Raw genomic sequence first — 19550 nt, forward strand, 5'->3', positions numbered from 1 at the left:
GTTCACCAAATAACAATAACAACAGACGCACTTGAAACACTTTTCTTACATAATACAATACTTCGTCTCTGTTCTCGGCTAGAACCTAAACTATCTTAAGAGCTCCATTCGGCTTTTATTTTGTAATACACACAAAGAACCGACGTTAAATAGAACGAACAGTGACAGATTTGAAATATTATTGCTTCGAATGCTTGTACTTTTCCTTAAAAAAATATTTCTTAGTAACAGCTTTCCCACTCGCAATGACTCATAAGTAAGTTTGATGTTTTAAAACGATAAATACCGGATTCATATACCCGTTTATAGCATAGCCCAGATACGTCATTGGGCAGTTTTACGCTTAAAAGCAAACAAACAAACAAAACCTAAGGAACAATTCCATTAAAAATCAGTAATGTCGAGAAAACCCACTTGTAGAGAAAAATATTTATGTAAAAATGGCTCGTTTGGGTTGAGAAAATATTTAACGTAGAGGTGCGAACAACGTTTTGACCTTCTTCGGTCATCGTCAGGTTTATAAAAAAGAAAGAAATAACTGACCGGAAGCTGACCACATGTTTCAAAGGGGTTGTGTAACTTAGTGTCGGAATGTAGAGGGCGTGCTTAGATGTTTGAATATATAATTTCATATTATTTATTTTTTATTATTATTTATTATATTATTTTTAATATAGGTATAAAGGTGTGTCTTTGTATTGGTTTATTGGGCTTCAGTTGTTGTATAAGTAAGGCTTCTTTAATTTTGTGTTTGTTTATGTTTGTTTCTTTATTTAGTATTTGAGTGTTTTCTATGGTTGTGTTGTGTTTATTTGACTTGCAGTGTTCGAAAACGTGTGAAGGTGACTTTTTATGTTCTTTGAATCTGGTTTCCATTTTCTACTTGTTTCTCAATATAGAAGTCGTGGCAGTTATCACATTGTATTTTATAAATAATGTTGGTGTGGTGTTTGTCAGTGTAGTTTTACATAGTATAGACTTCAGTTTTGTGCCTGGTTTTTGAATAAATTTGGTATTAACTGGAATGTCATATTTTGTTACTAATTTTTGCCAAATGTTGGTTATTTGTTTGCTGATGTCAGGAATATATGGTATACAGCAGTATATGGTTTCGTGATTTTTTTGATTCGTGAGATATATTTACTTTAGTTGGTTGATTTTGCTTTCTCTCTAGGTGTGTGCGTATAATGTTTTCTACGGTTTGTGGAGGAAACTTATTGATGTTGATGAAGTATTGTTTTATTTTGTCTAATTCATCGTTAATTTTATCTGGTGAGCATACTTTTATAGCTGTGTTTATTTGGTTTCTCAGTATGTTGAGTTTTTGTTTTGTTTCATGTGCTGAGTCCCAAGGAATGTATAGTTCAATAAGGGTGATTTTTCGGTGGATTTCTGTTTTAAATTGTGTATCGGTTCTTGTAATTTTGAGGTTAAGAAATGATATTTGATTGTTTTCTTCTTGTTCACATGTGAAGTTAATGTTGGGATGTATAGAGTTAATGTGATTGAAAAATTAAGTGCGTTCTGTAGATTTGAATCCCGCAATCGTGTCATCTACATATCTGTATCAGTATAGTGGTGGATGTAAGGCTGTGTTAATTGCTTGTGTTTCAATTTGTGTCATAAAAATATTGGCTAGAACTGGTGATACTGGGTTGCCCATGCATAGGCCATTTGTTTGTATATAGTTTTGGTTGTTGAACATGAAGTTTGTCTTTATCGTTGTGAATTTTATGAGGGTTGCTAATTGGTTGCTTGGAATGTCTATAGTTGGGTTAGGGTCTCGGATATAGAGTTCTAAGGCTATCTTGCAGGCTTCAGTGGTTGGAACTTCTGTAAAGAGAGATATAACATCGAAACTGGCCATTAAGGCTTTTCGATTAAGTTGATTTAGATTAGACTTGAAATTAAAAGAGTCTTTGATGAATGAGCTGACTGATGTTACATATTTGGAGAATGCCCATGCTGTGTATTTACCAAGATTGTAATTAAACTATTCATATGTGGACATTATTGGTTGTAATGGACAATCTGGTTTATGAGGTTTGGGGATGCGGTATATTTGCGGTGTGCGTGAGTCGGTTTTACGTAGGTAGGAATAAAGTGTTTGTGAAATTGTGTTGGCTTTTTTTTATTTTTAGTAGTAATTTGTTCAGTTGCGTCTCGTGTGTCTTTGTTGGATTTGTGTGTATTGGTTTAAATTTGTTCGTGTCTGATAGGATGTTCTTCATTTTTTGGATGTATTCATTCGTGTTCATTGTGACAATAGCGTTACCTTTATCTGGTTTTAGAATTTTTATGTTTTTGTCTTGTTTTAGGTTTAAATGGAATTAATGTCTTTTTTGTAATGTTTTTTAGCTTTCTGTTTTGTGAAATTATGTTGATGGTTTTGTGAGAAAATTCTTTGAAAAATCGTTTAAGATGTTGTTTTAGGTGTTTCTGGAAAATATAAATTTTTAATTTTTCCTGGGAAGTTTGGCTTTGGATGTCAATAAAATTGTCTAAGTTGTCTTCTTTCTGTTTTTGGTTGTTTCCTTGTTGTTGTTCTCTGTAGAAAGTATCACAAGTCTCCTGGCTAGGTCTTCTAAACATGTTTTGATTTCTATGGTTGGAATGTGCTATTGCAAAGTTGAGTCCTTTGTTAAGTAGATGTATCTCGTCTGTGTTTAATTGTCGGTCGGATCTGTTAATTATGAGGTTAGTCAACGGTTTGTCGTGTTGGTGTCTTTTCTGTTGTTTGCATCTTAATTTTTCTAGTTTTTTATTGTGGCAGATCTTTTTGTCTCTGTCGTTCTTAGTATTGATTTGGTTTATGTTTCATTGTATAAGTCCGTAAATCGCTGGTTTAATGCAACATGCAAGTTGATGATCTAGGTTCATTTTTTGATTTTGTAAGTCATGTAGTTCTTTGTATTTTGTGTTCAACATGGCTTTAAGTAGTTTTTTCTCTAAATTTTGGATAATGTTTGTGTATTTATTAAAATTTTTGATAGTTTTACCTTTACAAAATTAGGGATTAGTTGTTCCTTTCTACATTGTTGAATGAAGTAGATGTCATTTCTTCTATTGATAATATTGACAACCAACATTTGTCAAAAACTAGTAACAAAATATGACATTCCAATTAATACCAAATTTATTCAAAAACCAGGCACAAAACTGAGGTCTATACTATGTAAAAACTACACTGACAAACACCACACCAACATTATTTATAAAATACAATGTGATTACTGCCACGACTTCTATATTGGAGAAACAAGTAGAAAAATGGAAACCAGATTCAAACAACATAAAAAGTCACCTTCACACGTTTTCGAACACTGTAAGTCAAATAAACACAACAAAACCATAGAAAACACCCAAATACTAAATAAAGAAACTTTGTTTGTTTGTTTTGAAATTTCGCACAAAGCTACTCTAGGGCTATCTGTGCTAGCCGTCCCTAATTTAGCAATGTAACACTAGAGGGAAGGCAGCTAGTCATCACCACCCACCGCCAACTCTTGGGCTACTCTTTTATCCAACATATAGTGGGATTGATCGTCACATTATAACGCCCCCACGGCTGAAAGGGCGAGCATGTTTGACGCGACGGGGATGCGAACCCGCGACCCTCGGATTACGAGTCGCACGCCTTAGCACGCTTGGCCATGCCGGGCCAATAAAGAAACAAACATAAACAAACGCAAAATTAAAGAAGCATACTTATACAACAACTGAAGCCCAAAATAAACCAATATAAAGGAACACCGTTATACCTATATTAAAAATAATATAATAAAAATAATAATAAAATAAATAATATAAAATTATATATTCAAACATCTAAGCACGCCCTCTTCATTCCGATAGTCAGTTACACAACCTTTTTTAAACATGTGGTCAGCTTCCGGTCAGTTACCTCTTTCTTTCTTCGTGAAACTGACGATGACCGTTGTTCACTCCTCTACGTAAAAAAATTTCTCAACCCAAACGAGCCGTTTTTACATATATATAATTTCCCTTAAAAGATCAATTTCTTATTTAAATTGCTTGTTAAACCTAGCGGCTTCTCTGTAGCGTTTATTTCCTTTACACGTGTCCAAACTTTATAAATTTAAGATAGATATTTGTTATTCAGTCGCGCCAAGCTGAAATAAATCTAACGATCTTATTTTAACTATTTATATATTGATTTTTTTAGTCTCTCACTTCTTCTAAATCCGATCTGGGTGTGTTACGTCACTGTTAGGTTGACATCTATATATTCCATTATATCCTTATACTTCATGGTAGCAAAGTGTCGGAGTATTATATAACTTTTAGCTTACAACTATTGATTGTCTGATGTCGATTTTTTATGTGAATAAACGTATGACTACACAACGGGCTATCTTTGCTGTGTTCAATGCAGTCATCAAACCTGACTGTTAACGGATAAGGTCGCTAGTTTATCACCGAGCCTCAGTAGTTAATCAACCATTTAACAGCTACACTAAAATTTCATCTGCTTCTTAGATGGTATTCCATAGAATTTTATATCTAACATATTTCTGGATGAGGCCACATAATAAGAAATCATTTAGATGGATTAATAATATTACATATTATCTGGTTGAAAGATTCCTTAATGTAGTTTGTATCTTTGTATGTACATATACATAAAGTTTACCTAACTTTAATCTATTTTTGTATGTACATACAGATAAAGTTTACCTAAATTTAATGTATCTCTGTATGTACATATAGATAAAGTTTACCTAAATTTAATGCAGCTTTGTATGTACATATAGATAAAGTTTACCTAATTTAATGTATCTCTGTATGTACATATAGATAAAGTTTACCTAAATTTAATGTAGCTTTGTATGTACATATAGATAAAGTTTACCTAATTTAATGTATCTCTGTATGTACATATAGATAAAGTTTACCTAATTTAATGTATCTTTGTATGTACATATAGATAAAGTTTACCTAAATTTAATGTATCTTTGTATGTACATATAGATAAAGTTTACCTAATTTAATGTATTTTTGTATGTACATACAGATAAAGTTTACCTAATTTAATGTATTTTTGTATGTACATACAGATAAAGTTTACCTAAATTTAATGTATCTTTGTATGTACATATAGATAAAGTTTACCTAATTTAATGTATTTTGGTATGTACATACAGATAAAGTTTACCTAAATTTAATGTATCTTTGTATGTACATATAGATAAAGTTTACCTAAATTTAATGTATCTTTGTATGTACATATAGATAAAGTTTACCTAAATTTAATGTATCTTTGTATGTACATATAGATAAAGTTTACCTAAATTTAATGTATCTTTGTATGTACATATAAATGACGTTTACCTAAATTTAATGTATCTTTGTATGTACATATAGATAAAGTTTACCTGAATTTAATGTATCTTTTAATTACTTAACTTTTAATTAATTACTTTATATTTTTTTCATACAAATGAACAATTCGAATCTTAAATTATAAAGTTCAAATGTTAAATACCACTTGTTTTGGAGATATTACTTAAAGAGTTCTTTTGTGTATAGAATTTTCACTCATGTTATAATAAATGTTCTGCTTGTCTCACCATCTGGATTTTCTCACCCGATACGGGGCATTTCCTGGGACACAAATCCTAAACTTGATTCATTAAACGACAAGAACAATACTTCGAAAGTGATTGATTGGAGTGTCTTAGGGGTCAGCACGCCGCACTACGGAGAGAAGGATCAGAGGTTAAAACAGTGATGTCGATGAACGTCCATCCAGCTACAAGTGTGTTATAAAAGTGACAGTTAATCCCGTTACTTGGCCGTTTCAGTTAATGTCTCGCCAGCTTTTCAGACTGCGGACTCCGGCCAGGCTTACTTCCTCTGTGCCGCCTGTGTCTCGCGCTCCTTTCTTATCCGTCATTTTTATAATGACCCATCTCACTTCATCATCTTAAACAAGCTAAATAAAATTACAAGAAACTTCCACGTGAAAGTAAATAATCTTTTTGTCATCACGGATCATAAATAATCTTCCATGTGAGGGGACCAAGAGGGACCACAAAGTTCTTGACCCCCCTGCTGGGGAGAATATTCCTCAGACTTCTCTCTCTCAACTAAACCCCTGCCAAGTTCAAAGAGTAAAGGGTTACTTGGCTCAAAGAGCTGGACAAGATTTTTATTCTCAGAACTGTTGGTATGAGTATTAACACTTTTATTGACAAGGAGAGAACAACGTTTCGACCTTCCTTAGTCATCTTCAGGTTAACAAAGAGAGAGTTTGCAAGTGACCGTTGCTGGACACCTGTCTTAGGGACGAGAGTATAAACGGGTACGGGATTGTAGGGAACGTTCCAGTTGGATGTTAGGTTAATAACTAGTATAGGTATATGAAGGTGTTCCTTTAAATTGGTTTAATTCTAGTTTTAGTTGTTGTATAAGTAGAGCTTCTTTAATTTTACGTTTGTTTATATTTGTTTTCCAACTTAATATCTGGGTGTTTTCTATGGTTATATTGTGTTTGTTTAAATTGCAGTGTTCAAAACATTTGAAGGTGTTTGTTTGTGTTCTTTGAATCTGGTTTCCATTTTTCTGCTTGTTTCTCCAATAAAGAAGTCGTGACAGTTGTTGTGTTTCTCAGTGTAGTTTTTACATAGCATGAACTGTACTTTTGTACCTGGTTTTTGAATAAATTCGATGTTTACTTGAATGTTGTGTTTTGTTATAAGTTGTCTCCAAATGTTGGTTATTTTTTCGCTTATGTTGGGAACATATGATATCCAGCAGTGTAAGTTTTTGTAGTTTGTTGTATCTTGGTATTTATTATTGTTTGTTTGTTGTTAGTCTTGGTGTGTACATATATTTATTATTGTTTGTTTGTTGTCAGTCTAGGTGTGTACATATATTTATTATTGCTTGTTTGTTGTTAGTCTAGATGTGTACATATATTTCTTATTGTTTGTTTCTTGTTAGTCTTGGTGTGTACATATATTTATTATTGTTTGTTTGTTGTCAGTCTAGGTGTGTACATATATTTATTATTGTTTGTTTGTTGTTAGTCTAGACGTGTACATATATTTATTATTGTTTGTTTGTTGTTAGTCTAGGTGTGTACATATATTTCTTATTGTTTGTTTGTTGTTAGTCTAGATGTGTACATATATTTATTATTGTTTGTTTGTTCTTAGTCTTGGTGTGTACATATATTTATTATTGTTTGTTTGTTGTCAGTCTAGGTGTGTACATATATTTATTATTGTTTGTTTGTTGTTAGTCTAGATGTGTACATATATTTATTATTATTTGTTTGTTGTTAATCTAGGTGTGTACATATATTTATTATTATTTGTTTGTTGTTAGTCTAGGTGTGTACATATATTTATTATTGTTTGTTTGTTGTCAGTCTAGGTGTGTACATATATTTATTATTGCTTGTTTGTTGTTAGTCTAGATGTGTACATATATTTCTTATTGTTTGTTTCTTGTTAGTCTTGGTGTGTACATATATTTATTATTGTTTGTTTGTTGTCAGTCTAGGTGTGTACATATATTTATTATTGTTTGTTTGTTGTTAGTCTAGACGTGTACATATATTTATTATTGTTTGTTTGTTGTTAGTCTAGGTGTGTACATATATTTCTTATTGTTTGTTTGTTGTTAGTCTAGATGTGTACATATATTTATTATTGTTTGTTTGTTCTTAGTCTTGGTGTGTACATATATTTATTATTGTTTGTTTGTTGTCAGTCTAGGTGTGTACATATATTTATTATTGTTTGTTTGTTGTTAGTCTAGATGTGTACATATATTTATTATTATTTGTTTGTTGTTAATCTAGGTGTGTACATATATTTATTATTATTTGTTTGTTGTTAGTCTAGGTGTGTACATATATTTATTATTATTTGTTTGTTGTTGATGAAGTGTTGTTTTATTTTGTTGATTTCGTGGTTAATTTTATCAGATGAACATAGTTTTGTGGTTGTGTTTATTTGGTTTCTTAATATGCTGAGTTTTTGTTTTGTTTCATGTGCTGAGTCCCAGGGAATGTATTGTCCAGTATGGGTGATTTTTCTATGGATTCCTGTTTTGAATTTGTGTATCAGTTCTAGTGATCTTGAGGTTAAGAAATATTATTTTGTTAGTTTTTTTCCTGTTCACCGATGAACTTAATGTTGGGGTGTATTGAGTTTACGTGATTGAAAAAACTAAGTGTGTGTTCTGTAGATGTGAATCCAGAAACTGTATCATCAACATACCTGTACCAGTATAGTGGTGGGTGTAAGGCTGAATTGATCGCTTGAGATTCAATCTGTGTCCAGAAATGTTGGCTAGAACTGGTGACACGGGATTTCCCATACCTATGCCATTTATTTGAAGGTAGTTTTGGTTATTGAACATAAAGTTAGTTTTGGTGGTAGTGAATTCTATAAGGATTGCTAATTGGTTGTTGTGGATGTGTACCAATGGTTTGGGGTCTTGGATATGAAGTTCTAACATCCACCTGCAACGCCCCTTACAATCCCGTATCCGTTTATACTCTTGTCCATAAGACATGTGTCCGGCAATGGTCACTTTCAAACTATCTCTTTCTTAACCTGAAGATGACCTAGGAAGGTCGAAATATTCTTTTCTCCTTATCAATAAGTGTAAGTACCCACGCCAGCTATTCTACATTTTTATTTCAAGTGAATTTCTCGTCATCAAGAAATACAAGGCTTTTATTGTGTCAAATGCTTCTGACTGGCTGTCTACTCTTTGGTCTGTTGTATAGAATCACGGACATTTACAACTGTGTATTTAGAATTATAGACATTTGTAACAGCATCTTTGAAATTAGGGACATTTATAACTGTATCTTTAGAATTAAGGACATTTGTTTTGTTTGTTTGTTTAGTATTAAGCACAAAACTGCACAATGGGCTATCTGTGCTCTGCCCACCACGAGTATCGAAACCCAGTTTTTAGCGGAGTGAGTCTAGAGACATACCGCTCTGCCACTGTCATTCAAGACTGTATTATAACTGTATCTTTAGAATTTGAGACATTTATAACTGTATCTTTAGAATTAGAGATATTTATAACTGTATCTTTAGAATTAGAGACATTTATAACTGTATCTTTAGAATTAGAGACATTTATAACTGTATCTTTAGAATTAGAGACATTTATAGCTGTATCTTTATAATTATATACATTTATAACTGTATCTTTAGAATTAGAGACATTTATAACTGTATCTTTATAATTAGGGACATTTATAACTGTATCTTTATAATTATATACATTTATAACTGTATCTTTATAATTATATACATTTATAACTGTATCTTTATAATTAGGGACATTTATAACTGTATCTTTATAATTATATACATTTATAACTGTATCTTTAGAATTAGAGACATTTATAACTGTATCTTTAGAATTAGAGACATTTATAACTGTATCTTTAGAATTAGAATTATTTATAACTGTATCTTTAGAACTGTAGACATTTATAACTGTATCTTTAGAATTAGAGACATTTATAACTGTATCTTTAGAATTGTAGACATTTATAACTGTATCTTTATAATTAGGGACATTTATAACTGTATCTTTATAATTATATACATTTATAACTGTATCTTTATAATTAGGGACATTTATAACTGTATCTTTATAATTATATACATTTATAACTGTATCTTTATAATTAGGGACATTTATAACTGTATCTTTATAATTATATACATTTATATCTGTATCTTTAGAATTAGAGACATTTATAACTGTATCTTTAGAATTAGAGACATTTATAACTGTATCTTTAGAATTAGAATTATTTATAACTGTATCTTTAGAACTGTAGACATTTATAACTGTATCTTTAGAATTAGAGACATTTATAACTGTATCTTTAGAATTAGAGACATTTATAACTGTGTCTTTATAATTGTAGACATTTATAACTGTATCTTTAGAATTGTAGACATTTATAACTGTATCTTTATAATTGTAGACATTTATAACTGTATCTTTAGAACTGTAGACATTTATAACTGTATCTTTAGAATTAGACATTTATAACTGTATCTTTAGAATTAGAGACATTTATAACTGTGTCTTTATAATTGTAGACATTTATAACTGTACCTTTAGAATTAGAGACATTTATAACTGTATCTTTAGAATTGTAAACATTTATAACTGTATCTTTAGAATTGTAGACATTTATAAAACCGACTACATATCAATGTATCTCAGAACGCCTGGTATGGGTATTAACACTTTTATTGATAAATAAAATTAAAGTATTAATACCCATACCAGCCGTTCAAGTGAGTTTTTTGTCATCAAGAAAGACTACATGTTAACGAAGCTTACCGACAATTTAATGACACAAACCACTATAAAAATGTAGATTTGGGCCCCACACCACAATTTGTTAAAACTATCAAAGATAATCTACGAAATTTACAGAAAAGCCAACATAACAGCCATGAAACATTAGAATTCATTTAACCTAAACACCTAGTTCCAGGTCACTTTTACACGTTACCAAAAATACACATACCCAACAATTCTGATCGTCCTATTATTTCTACTTGCCGTAAGCCTACTGAAAACTGTTTGATGTTATACATTAAAGACACAACACAATTTCTAAACATGATTTCTGACATTAACAGCGAAGGAAAACTTCCCCCAAACATTATTCTCTCCACTATAGATGTTTCTTCTCTATATAAAACATTCCCGTCGATGAATGCCTAAAAGCCCTAGAATCTTCTCTGCAAAAACTAGAAAAACCCGACACTGAAATTATTACAAAAATAGCTGAACTGGTACTTACACTTAGCGGTTTTGAATTTAATAATGAATTCTATATTCAAACAAAATGGACAGCTATGAGGACCAAGATAGCACCAAACTGTGCCAACATTTTTATGGGAGACGAAACGTCTGGAAAACAAACGTTTCGGAGACGCTACATCGATGACATTTTTGTTTTCATTTGGACAGGAAATAAAGATTGGTTGTTAACACCTTCAAGAGTTCTATTAAACTTACTATAGACTACTTCACTACCCAAATAAGTTTCTTGGATGTAATCATAACATTAAAAGATGGTGTTTTACATATATACTAACTTGTACCGCAAACCAACGGATAAACCACAATGGTTACATAATAAAGCTGTCACCCTCCAAACACCAAACACAACATCACATTCAATCAAGCACTTGGATTAAAGAAGACATGCTCTGATAATAAGAACTGTGACCATCACATTAATTCTGTGGAACATCCTATGACAAGAAGAAGTTATAAACAAAACACCATCACCCAGCAAGTTTAGAACGCTAACAACATATCGCGTACATCTGCCCTGAAACAATCGCTCAAAATCAATTATTCTCGTTTTTCGCTAGTTGTTACCTATCACCCAAACATCTACCTCGGATGCTAAAGAAACACTTTTAACTCCTTCAACTTAATGATCGATTAAAATCTACTTTTACCGAAGTTCCTGTCGTTTCTTTTAGAAATAATAAAACTAAAATCACACTTAGTTCACGCTAAAATAAACTGTAAGCCGACACTAGGTGGAAATCAACCTTACAATAGCAAGTGATGTCAAAATTGTAAGTTCATACAGGAAACAGATATATTTTCTGATAAAGACAACCAAAAACAGTTTCAAATCACTAATTCCATAAACTGATACACGAAAAATGTTATTTACTTAATCCAATGTATAAATGTAATTTTCACTATATAGGTCAAACCAATACAACCATACCATACGGGAAAGTTTTATTAACCATAAATCAACAACATAAACAAACTAAACACTTTAAAATGCCTGAACCTCGCTTGAAGACATTAAACTTATGGGTATAGACATCTAAGAGAGACAGCTTATTGGATAGTACTACTAAATACTGTAACACCAATGAGGTTGTTGACTTTCGGAAGTGTCTGAATATATTTCCAAAACTAAATTCATGATTCAACTTACTCAGCGTTATTAATATTATCCATCCTAACAAATCTCTATATATATTGGCTTGACTATCTATATGTTCAGCTACATTATTATTTTCTATAGATACCACCGCCTTTTGTCATTTAATTTAATATTATTTATATTGTTTATATCGATTTTATCTTTATATAAATTAGTTAACAATTATTATAACTATTATAAACTTTACACACCCCTTTAGCCCCCCCCCAGTGGCTCAGCGTTATGTCTGCGGACTTACGACGCTAAAATCCGGGTTTCGATACCCGTGGTGGGCAGAGCACAGATAGCCCATTGAGTAGCTTTGTGTTTAATTCAAAACAACAACCAACACACCCCTTTGACACAAAACTAAACTTGACACAAACAGCTCTAGGTTATGATTGGCTAGTTCTCAATACTAACTTGTACTGAACATCCGGTTTACGTGACATCCAAATCTACGCATTTCATGACACTCATTAAACATCACCCTTTATTATTCTGAAGAACAGTCAACTATTCGAAAAAGCTAGAGTTTTGAGTCTCGTTTTGCAAATATTACAACTTTTGTAGGTGTCCAGTGTGCTGACTACTTAACCTGCATTTGAATTGAAATATTCCTTTAATCATTGTTAAACAAATAAAAGGTTCAACAATGTAGAAAAGTTTGTAGAAGTGTTACTGGTGAATGACTAATGTCTTCCTTTTATACTTGTTAAACAAATAAAAGGTTTAACAATGTAGAAAAGTTTGTAGAAGTGTTACTGGTGAATGACTAATGTCTTCCTTTTATACCAGTTAAACAAATAAAAGATTCAACAATGTAGAAAAGTTTGTAGAAGTGTTACTGGTGAATGACTAATGTCTTCCTTTTATACCAGTTAAACAAATAAAAGATTCAACAATGTAGAAAAGTTTGTAGAAGTGTTACTGGTGAATGACTAATGTCTTCCTTATATACTTGTTAAACAAATAAAAGGTTCAACAATGTAGAAAAGTTTGTAGAACTGTTACTGGTGAATGACTAATGTCTTCCTTTTATACTTGTTAAACAAATAAAAGGTTCAACAAAACAGAAAAGTTTGTAGAAGTGTTACAGTAGAATGACTAAAGTCCTTTCAAAAAACCGTTCCGAAAGTAACATGGATTGGTTTTTCCGTTTGTAATAAACTGTACTTCCTTAAACAGTATGCCATGCGTTAACTAATAAATAAGTAAGAAAAGGCACAGATATTACTTAAATTCAAGTAAATATATGGTATTCAGATATAAGCATAGATCTTTTAACTTATGTAATCACCTACTTGTTGAATAATGCATTGTCATTCACGATAAACAGTTTTTACTATAACATCAAATAGCTGACATCACATAGTTTATTAAATATTCATATATTTTTAGAATTCAATGGTGTATATTGCTTGAGAATATATCATTATTTTGTAATATGTTCAGTATTACCATACTAGTTAAAATATTCATCGACAAATGTATACAGACATTTAAAACATTTTATAGAAACAGAAAAACGAAAAATAACATTTTCTCTGGATGATCAAAACAATGAATGTCATAACTTCGTTAGATTTCGTATGAATGTAATTTTGGGTATTCAGATCTGAAACATTATTTAAAGTTGTATTGGATTGTTAAGTCAGCCGCAATTCTTCTATTAACTTTTACCGATTCAGAGTTTTGTTAGCTGTACATAATATGAAGCTTGTTGGCTCTGACGAAATAACTACAATGAATTACCACTCAACGTGAAATTTACACACCTGCTGCATCGCACACAATCTTAAACATTGACTACCGTATTGCGAAAGTAATTGGATACACGTTACTGATTCTTTTAATATGAAACTTTATTTTGTTTCCTATATTTTCTTCCTTCTGTGGAAATCATCAACATATGAAATTTGAAAATATCGTATTTTTTTCCGTTTGGGTTATTTAACGGTGGGATGTGATATTTGTCGACATTTAAACATAAAAGGGTGTCTATGTTTAATTTATTTTTAAAATACTCGGATGCTCATTGAGTGGAAGAAATTTTAGTTGTGTACACATTTGATGCGTGTAATAAGATTTATGTGAATTCATTCAACAATTATGTTGTATGACTTATTTTTAATGCAAGTCCAAGTTTATATCAATAATACTTAGTAAACTGACGCATCTTCACTCGCACAGTTAGGTCAAAACTCTGTACATGTGTCTGAATGTGTTTGTCGACTATATAAATAACATGAGTTACCACACCGTTTTTATATCTTTGTAACTGACCATTATGTTTGTCGAGCCTTGCCATTCAATGTATTGTGCACAATGAAACTCGATAAACAGAAACAAGTAAAAACTAAAGTTTTGTAAACGGAAAGGATGCTAGAAGTTTAAAAATATTTTAAAACTGTTTCAGTAACATATTTAGAAAACACATTGATAATGGTAGAATATAGAATAGGAAAATTACGATTTTAATGCCTATAGAGAGTAGGGAGGGGCCACAAAATATTACAAATTAATATATTTTACTTACCAGTTATTTTAGTTAAGAGTCTGATATAAGTTAGAAGGAAATTTCAATGAGTATTAAAAATAATTAGTATTTGATCAATAGAATATCTTTCAAAAACCATCATAATTTCAATAATGTAATATTGTGATTTATAAACAATAGTGTTGTTTTTATTAATAGAATACGTTGACTTGCTGAATACCACATTTTTAATTTTTATAACACTATATTTTAATCACTAGACATTACATCTTAAATAATATATCACTATGTTTGACTTACTGGATATCACACATTAATTACCATAACGGTGTAATGTACTTACTGAATATCACACTTTTAATTAATGTAACACTGTATTTTACTTACTACACATTACATGTTAAATAATAAAACATTGTATTTTACTTACTAGATATCACACTTAAATTAATATAACAGTGTATTTTGTTCACAAGATATCACATTTTAGTTAATATAACATTGTATTTTATTACTGGATATCACACGTTCATTAATATAACACTATATTTTACTTACTAGATATTACACTTTAATTACTATAACATTGTATTTTACTTACTAGATATCACACCTAAATTAATATAACAGTGTATTTTATTTACTAGACATGACATTTAAGTTAATATAACTTTGTATTTTATTACTAAATATCACACGTTCATTAATATAACACTATATTTTACTTATTAGATATCCCACTTTAATTAATATAACACTATATTTTACTTACTAGACATCACATTTTAGTTAATATAACATTGTATTTTATTACTGGATATCACACGTTTATTAATATAACACTATATTTTACTTACTACATATCACACGTTTAATTAATGTAACACTGTATTTTACTTACTAGACATTACACGTTCATTAATATAACACTATATTTTACTTATTAGATATCCCACTTTAATTAATATAACACTATATTTTACTTACTAGACATCACATTTTAGTTAATATAACATTGTATTTTATTACTGGATATCACACGTTTATTAATATAACACTATATTTTACTTACTAGATATCACACTTTTAATTAATGTAACACTGTATTTTACTTACTAGACATTACACGTCAAGTAATATAACACTATATTTTACTTACTAGATATCCCACTTTAATTAATATAACATTGTATTTTACTTACTAGATATCCCACTTTAATTAATATAACATTGTATTTTACTTACTAGGCATTATACGTTAATTAATATAACACTGTATTTTATTTACCAGACATCACATTTAATATAATATTAAAACTTATTATACGAAATACGGTTGATAAAAAAAAAACAACTAAAAACTAAATTTCACATATTGGATGAATACGTGACATTGTAGGTTACTTAACCACGGGATCATTTATTTGAAAAGAGGTTAAAACCTCTACTAGGAATAATAACAGTAAGAACCTGAATGTGTTTTATAATCTTTTCTGATTTGGTGGAGAAGGTAATCAACTCGCAAACTGTGAGTGGGCCGATCGAAACCTGGCACCTAACATTCTCGCGATTTTAGCCATTAGGGCGTAATAATGTAACGGTCAAGCCCACTTTTCGTTGGTAAAGTGTACTGCAATAGTTGGTGGTGGGTAATACTAGCTATTTGCCTTCCCTGTGATCGGCAGCACATGGTCTCAGCACCTTTGGGTAGTTGTAACTGGTTGCCTTCCCTGTGGTTGGCAGCACATGGTCTCAGCACCTTTGGGTAGTACTAGCAGGTTGCCCTCCCTGTGATTAGCAGCACATGGTCTCAGCACCTTTGGGTAGTACTAGCAGGTTGCCCTCCCTCTGTTTGGCAGCACATGGTGCCCTCCTTGTGACAACATAAGTAAACAAAGAAATATTTTGGTCTTCATTTTTCTTAATTTTAATTTTCCACATTCTCGAAGTGTTTAACTTTTTATAAAATGAGGGTCTGTTACGATTTAGTGGTTAGAGTGATCGATTCGGAATCTGTAATTCAGGTATTTGATTCCTTTTATCAAATATACGTATCCTTAGAGGCTTGGGTTTGTTATAATGTGATGGTCAATCCTACATTTCGCTGGTAAAGAGCAGGCTACTAGATGGCTGTGGGTGTTGTTTGTGTTCTCTCTTGGCTCTCCCATCAAATTACGGATGGACTAGTGCAGGTAACCCTCGAGTAACTTTGTCCGAAATCCGATGATTAAAGAAATAGAACACCTTTAAAATGGTTATGATTGGTTAGGGGAATATTTAAACGTTTGACGGCTAAAATATCTAAGATAGAGGTTTCGTCCAGAAGATAGAAACCACCAATACGAGATGAAGACACAAATCTAGAAGACAGAAGAACAAAACGAACTTCTTTGTGAAACCCATGATTTTTCAACAGTCAAGTATCTAGCCCTCTCGTTGCCGTGACAACGGTCTGTATTTCAAAGATAAAAATGCTTGATCATGCGAATTTGAAACCTTTTGTTCACAAGTGTATTTGATCATTCCAAGTATCTCATAGTTCACAAAGATATCAAACATTCCAAGTAGATCGTATATTACAAGGGTATCTAAACATTCTAAGTAGATCGTAGATCACAAGAGTATCTAATCATTATAAGTAAATTGTAGAGCACAAGGGTATCTAAACACTCTAAGTAGGTCGTAGAAAGATACGTAAGAATAAATATTAATAAATCTTTGTTGTTTTCTAATTTTCTAAAATCGCATTATTAGACCTCCAGTGGCACAGCGGCACGTCTGAGAACTTATAACACTAGAAACTGGATTTCGATACCCGTGGTGGGAACAGTGACAGAGAACCTATTGTGTAACTTTGCCCATAACTACAAACAAACAAATAGCACTGTTACAATTCACTTTTCTTCCATAAATCATCTGAAAAAGATTTGTGATACACAGGTAATCTACTAATGTGGATCTTGGTATAATAATCTATTACGTAGTAAAGCTCGTGTTGAAATGCTAATATCACTTTGTCAATGAGTTGAAAAGAAATAAAGAAAACAGAAGAAATTTTAACTATTCAAATATGATGTAAGCACTGTATTCAATACACGTGCCAGCGTATAACCAGTGGATTTAGGTTTAGCACTATCCTATAGACTAGTGTCTTTATTTGCCAACGTATAACCAGTGGATTTAGGTTTAGCACTATCTTATAGACACGTGTCTTTACTTGCCAGCGTATAACCAGTGGATTTAGGTTTAGCACTATCCTATAGACTAGTGTCTTTATTTGCCAACGTATAACCAGTAGATTTACGTTTAGCACTATCTTATAGACACGTGTCTTTACTTGCCAGCGTATAACCAGTGGATTTAGGTTTAGCACCATCCTATAGACTAGTGTCTTTATTTGCCAGCGTATAACCAGTAGATTTAGGTTTAGCACTATCTTATAGACACGTGTCTTTACTTGCCAGCGTATAACCAGTGGATTTAGGTTTAGCACTATCTTATAGACACGTGTCTTTACTTGCCAGCGTATAACCAGTGGATTTAGGTTTAGCACCATCCGATAGACTAGTGTCTTTATTTGCCAGCGTATAACCAGTGGATTTAGGTTTAACACCATCCCATACACTAGTGTCTTTATTTGTACAGCAGCAGAGTCGATGCTTTCGATTTATTAACTCAAACACTTCTCATGTTTATAGTGCATAATTATGCTTTCAGAAAAAGAATAATACTACATCTGTGGCTCTAATAACCAGAGTAATAGAGGGCTCTAAAATGTATGATTAAGTCGTGGCAGTGTTGTTTAAAATGTGTATACAAATCGACGGTGTGATATGTCAAATAAGTTCCTGAACAAACCGCATCACTGTCCACTTGTTTCTTAACGGATATTCACCAAACCTGCTTAACAGTTATCTGTATATGAACTGATAGATTAAGGGAAAAAAAATCTAGTCAACAAAACCCACCACCAACTTTTACGGTACTCTTGTTATGTTTGAAGTCCACTCATGGCTACAAAGTAAGGAGACAGTATTTTTATTTCTGCAGTAACGGGATGCAAACTTAGAATCCCCAGATCTATAATCCGGCATGGTTATCCATGGGCAATTTTCGCTTTATCTATTGTATTTACATAAACTTTTTATGGCAATATGCAACTAAAGTAACAAAAAATTCAAGTGTTTACTAAAGCCAGTGTTAAAATCAGGATTTCAGGTCATACTTGAACAGATATCGTGAAGTGTATTCTAAATACATGTAGTTTTTTTCTATATTTATTTTATTTAATAAAAGATATAACAAATGGACAATACTTTCAAGAGGATGGGGCATATTTTGTCCACCCCATATGTATATATATATGTTCAAATTAAACTTGGTATCCAAGTACAACTCGAATTAATCGTAGTTTCTTGTGATTTTCCAGAATACAAATGTTTCAGATGAATACATTATTTGTTTATGACATAAGGAACCACTAAAAAAACATAAGTAAACCTTATTTAGTGTTTTAGTTATAAAGTCCTAAACTTCAGTTGTTTTTAATATTACTTTATCTGCTGGGGTTTAAGTTTATATTATGACTTGGCTCAAAAAACAATCTTAAGGCATGTTATAAAATAGAAGTAATTTTTTGTCTTAGTTTCTTTAGTTTGTTGTACATTTTCAAACAAATATTAAATTATGTCTCATGATGTTGGGGTGAAAAAACAACGTATATATAAATTAACTTCCATAATAAAAATATTAAGAAAAGACGAACAGTTGGAGTTTACATTTAGAATATTGTAAGTGTATAATCAGAAGTGTTCTGTGTGTCAACTTCTAGGCTGTATATTGTGCGACATCCTTTAATTATATCTTTACCTTAGGCATTTAGAAAGTGTCTCAAAGATTTACCACAACTTAGGATGAGAAATGGCGGCTTTGTTTCACTATTAAAATCACGAATCTTATTAACATTGTTACCAATTTCTATTGAAATTCCCTGAACACTGTTAGCACGCCTAGTGAAGACATTTTGACATAATATATTTCTACCCAGGAATTAGGGCTTTA

General features: G+C 31.4%; 1 protein-coding gene across 1 annotated transcript in view; it reads right to left on the reverse strand.

Moving 5' to 3' along the window:
* LOC143233413 (synaptogenesis protein syg-2-like) overlaps window positions 1-19550 on the reverse strand; it is a 137691-nt gene that overhangs the window by 8418 nt on the left and 109723 nt on the right. The gene's annotated exons all lie outside the window — the stretch shown is intronic.

Source organism: Tachypleus tridentatus, chromosome 12 (assembly GCF_004210375.1).
Source record: "Tachypleus tridentatus isolate NWPU-2018 chromosome 12, ASM421037v1, whole genome shotgun sequence".
NCBI lineage: Eukaryota > Metazoa > Arthropoda > Merostomata > Xiphosura > Limulidae > Tachypleus > Tachypleus tridentatus.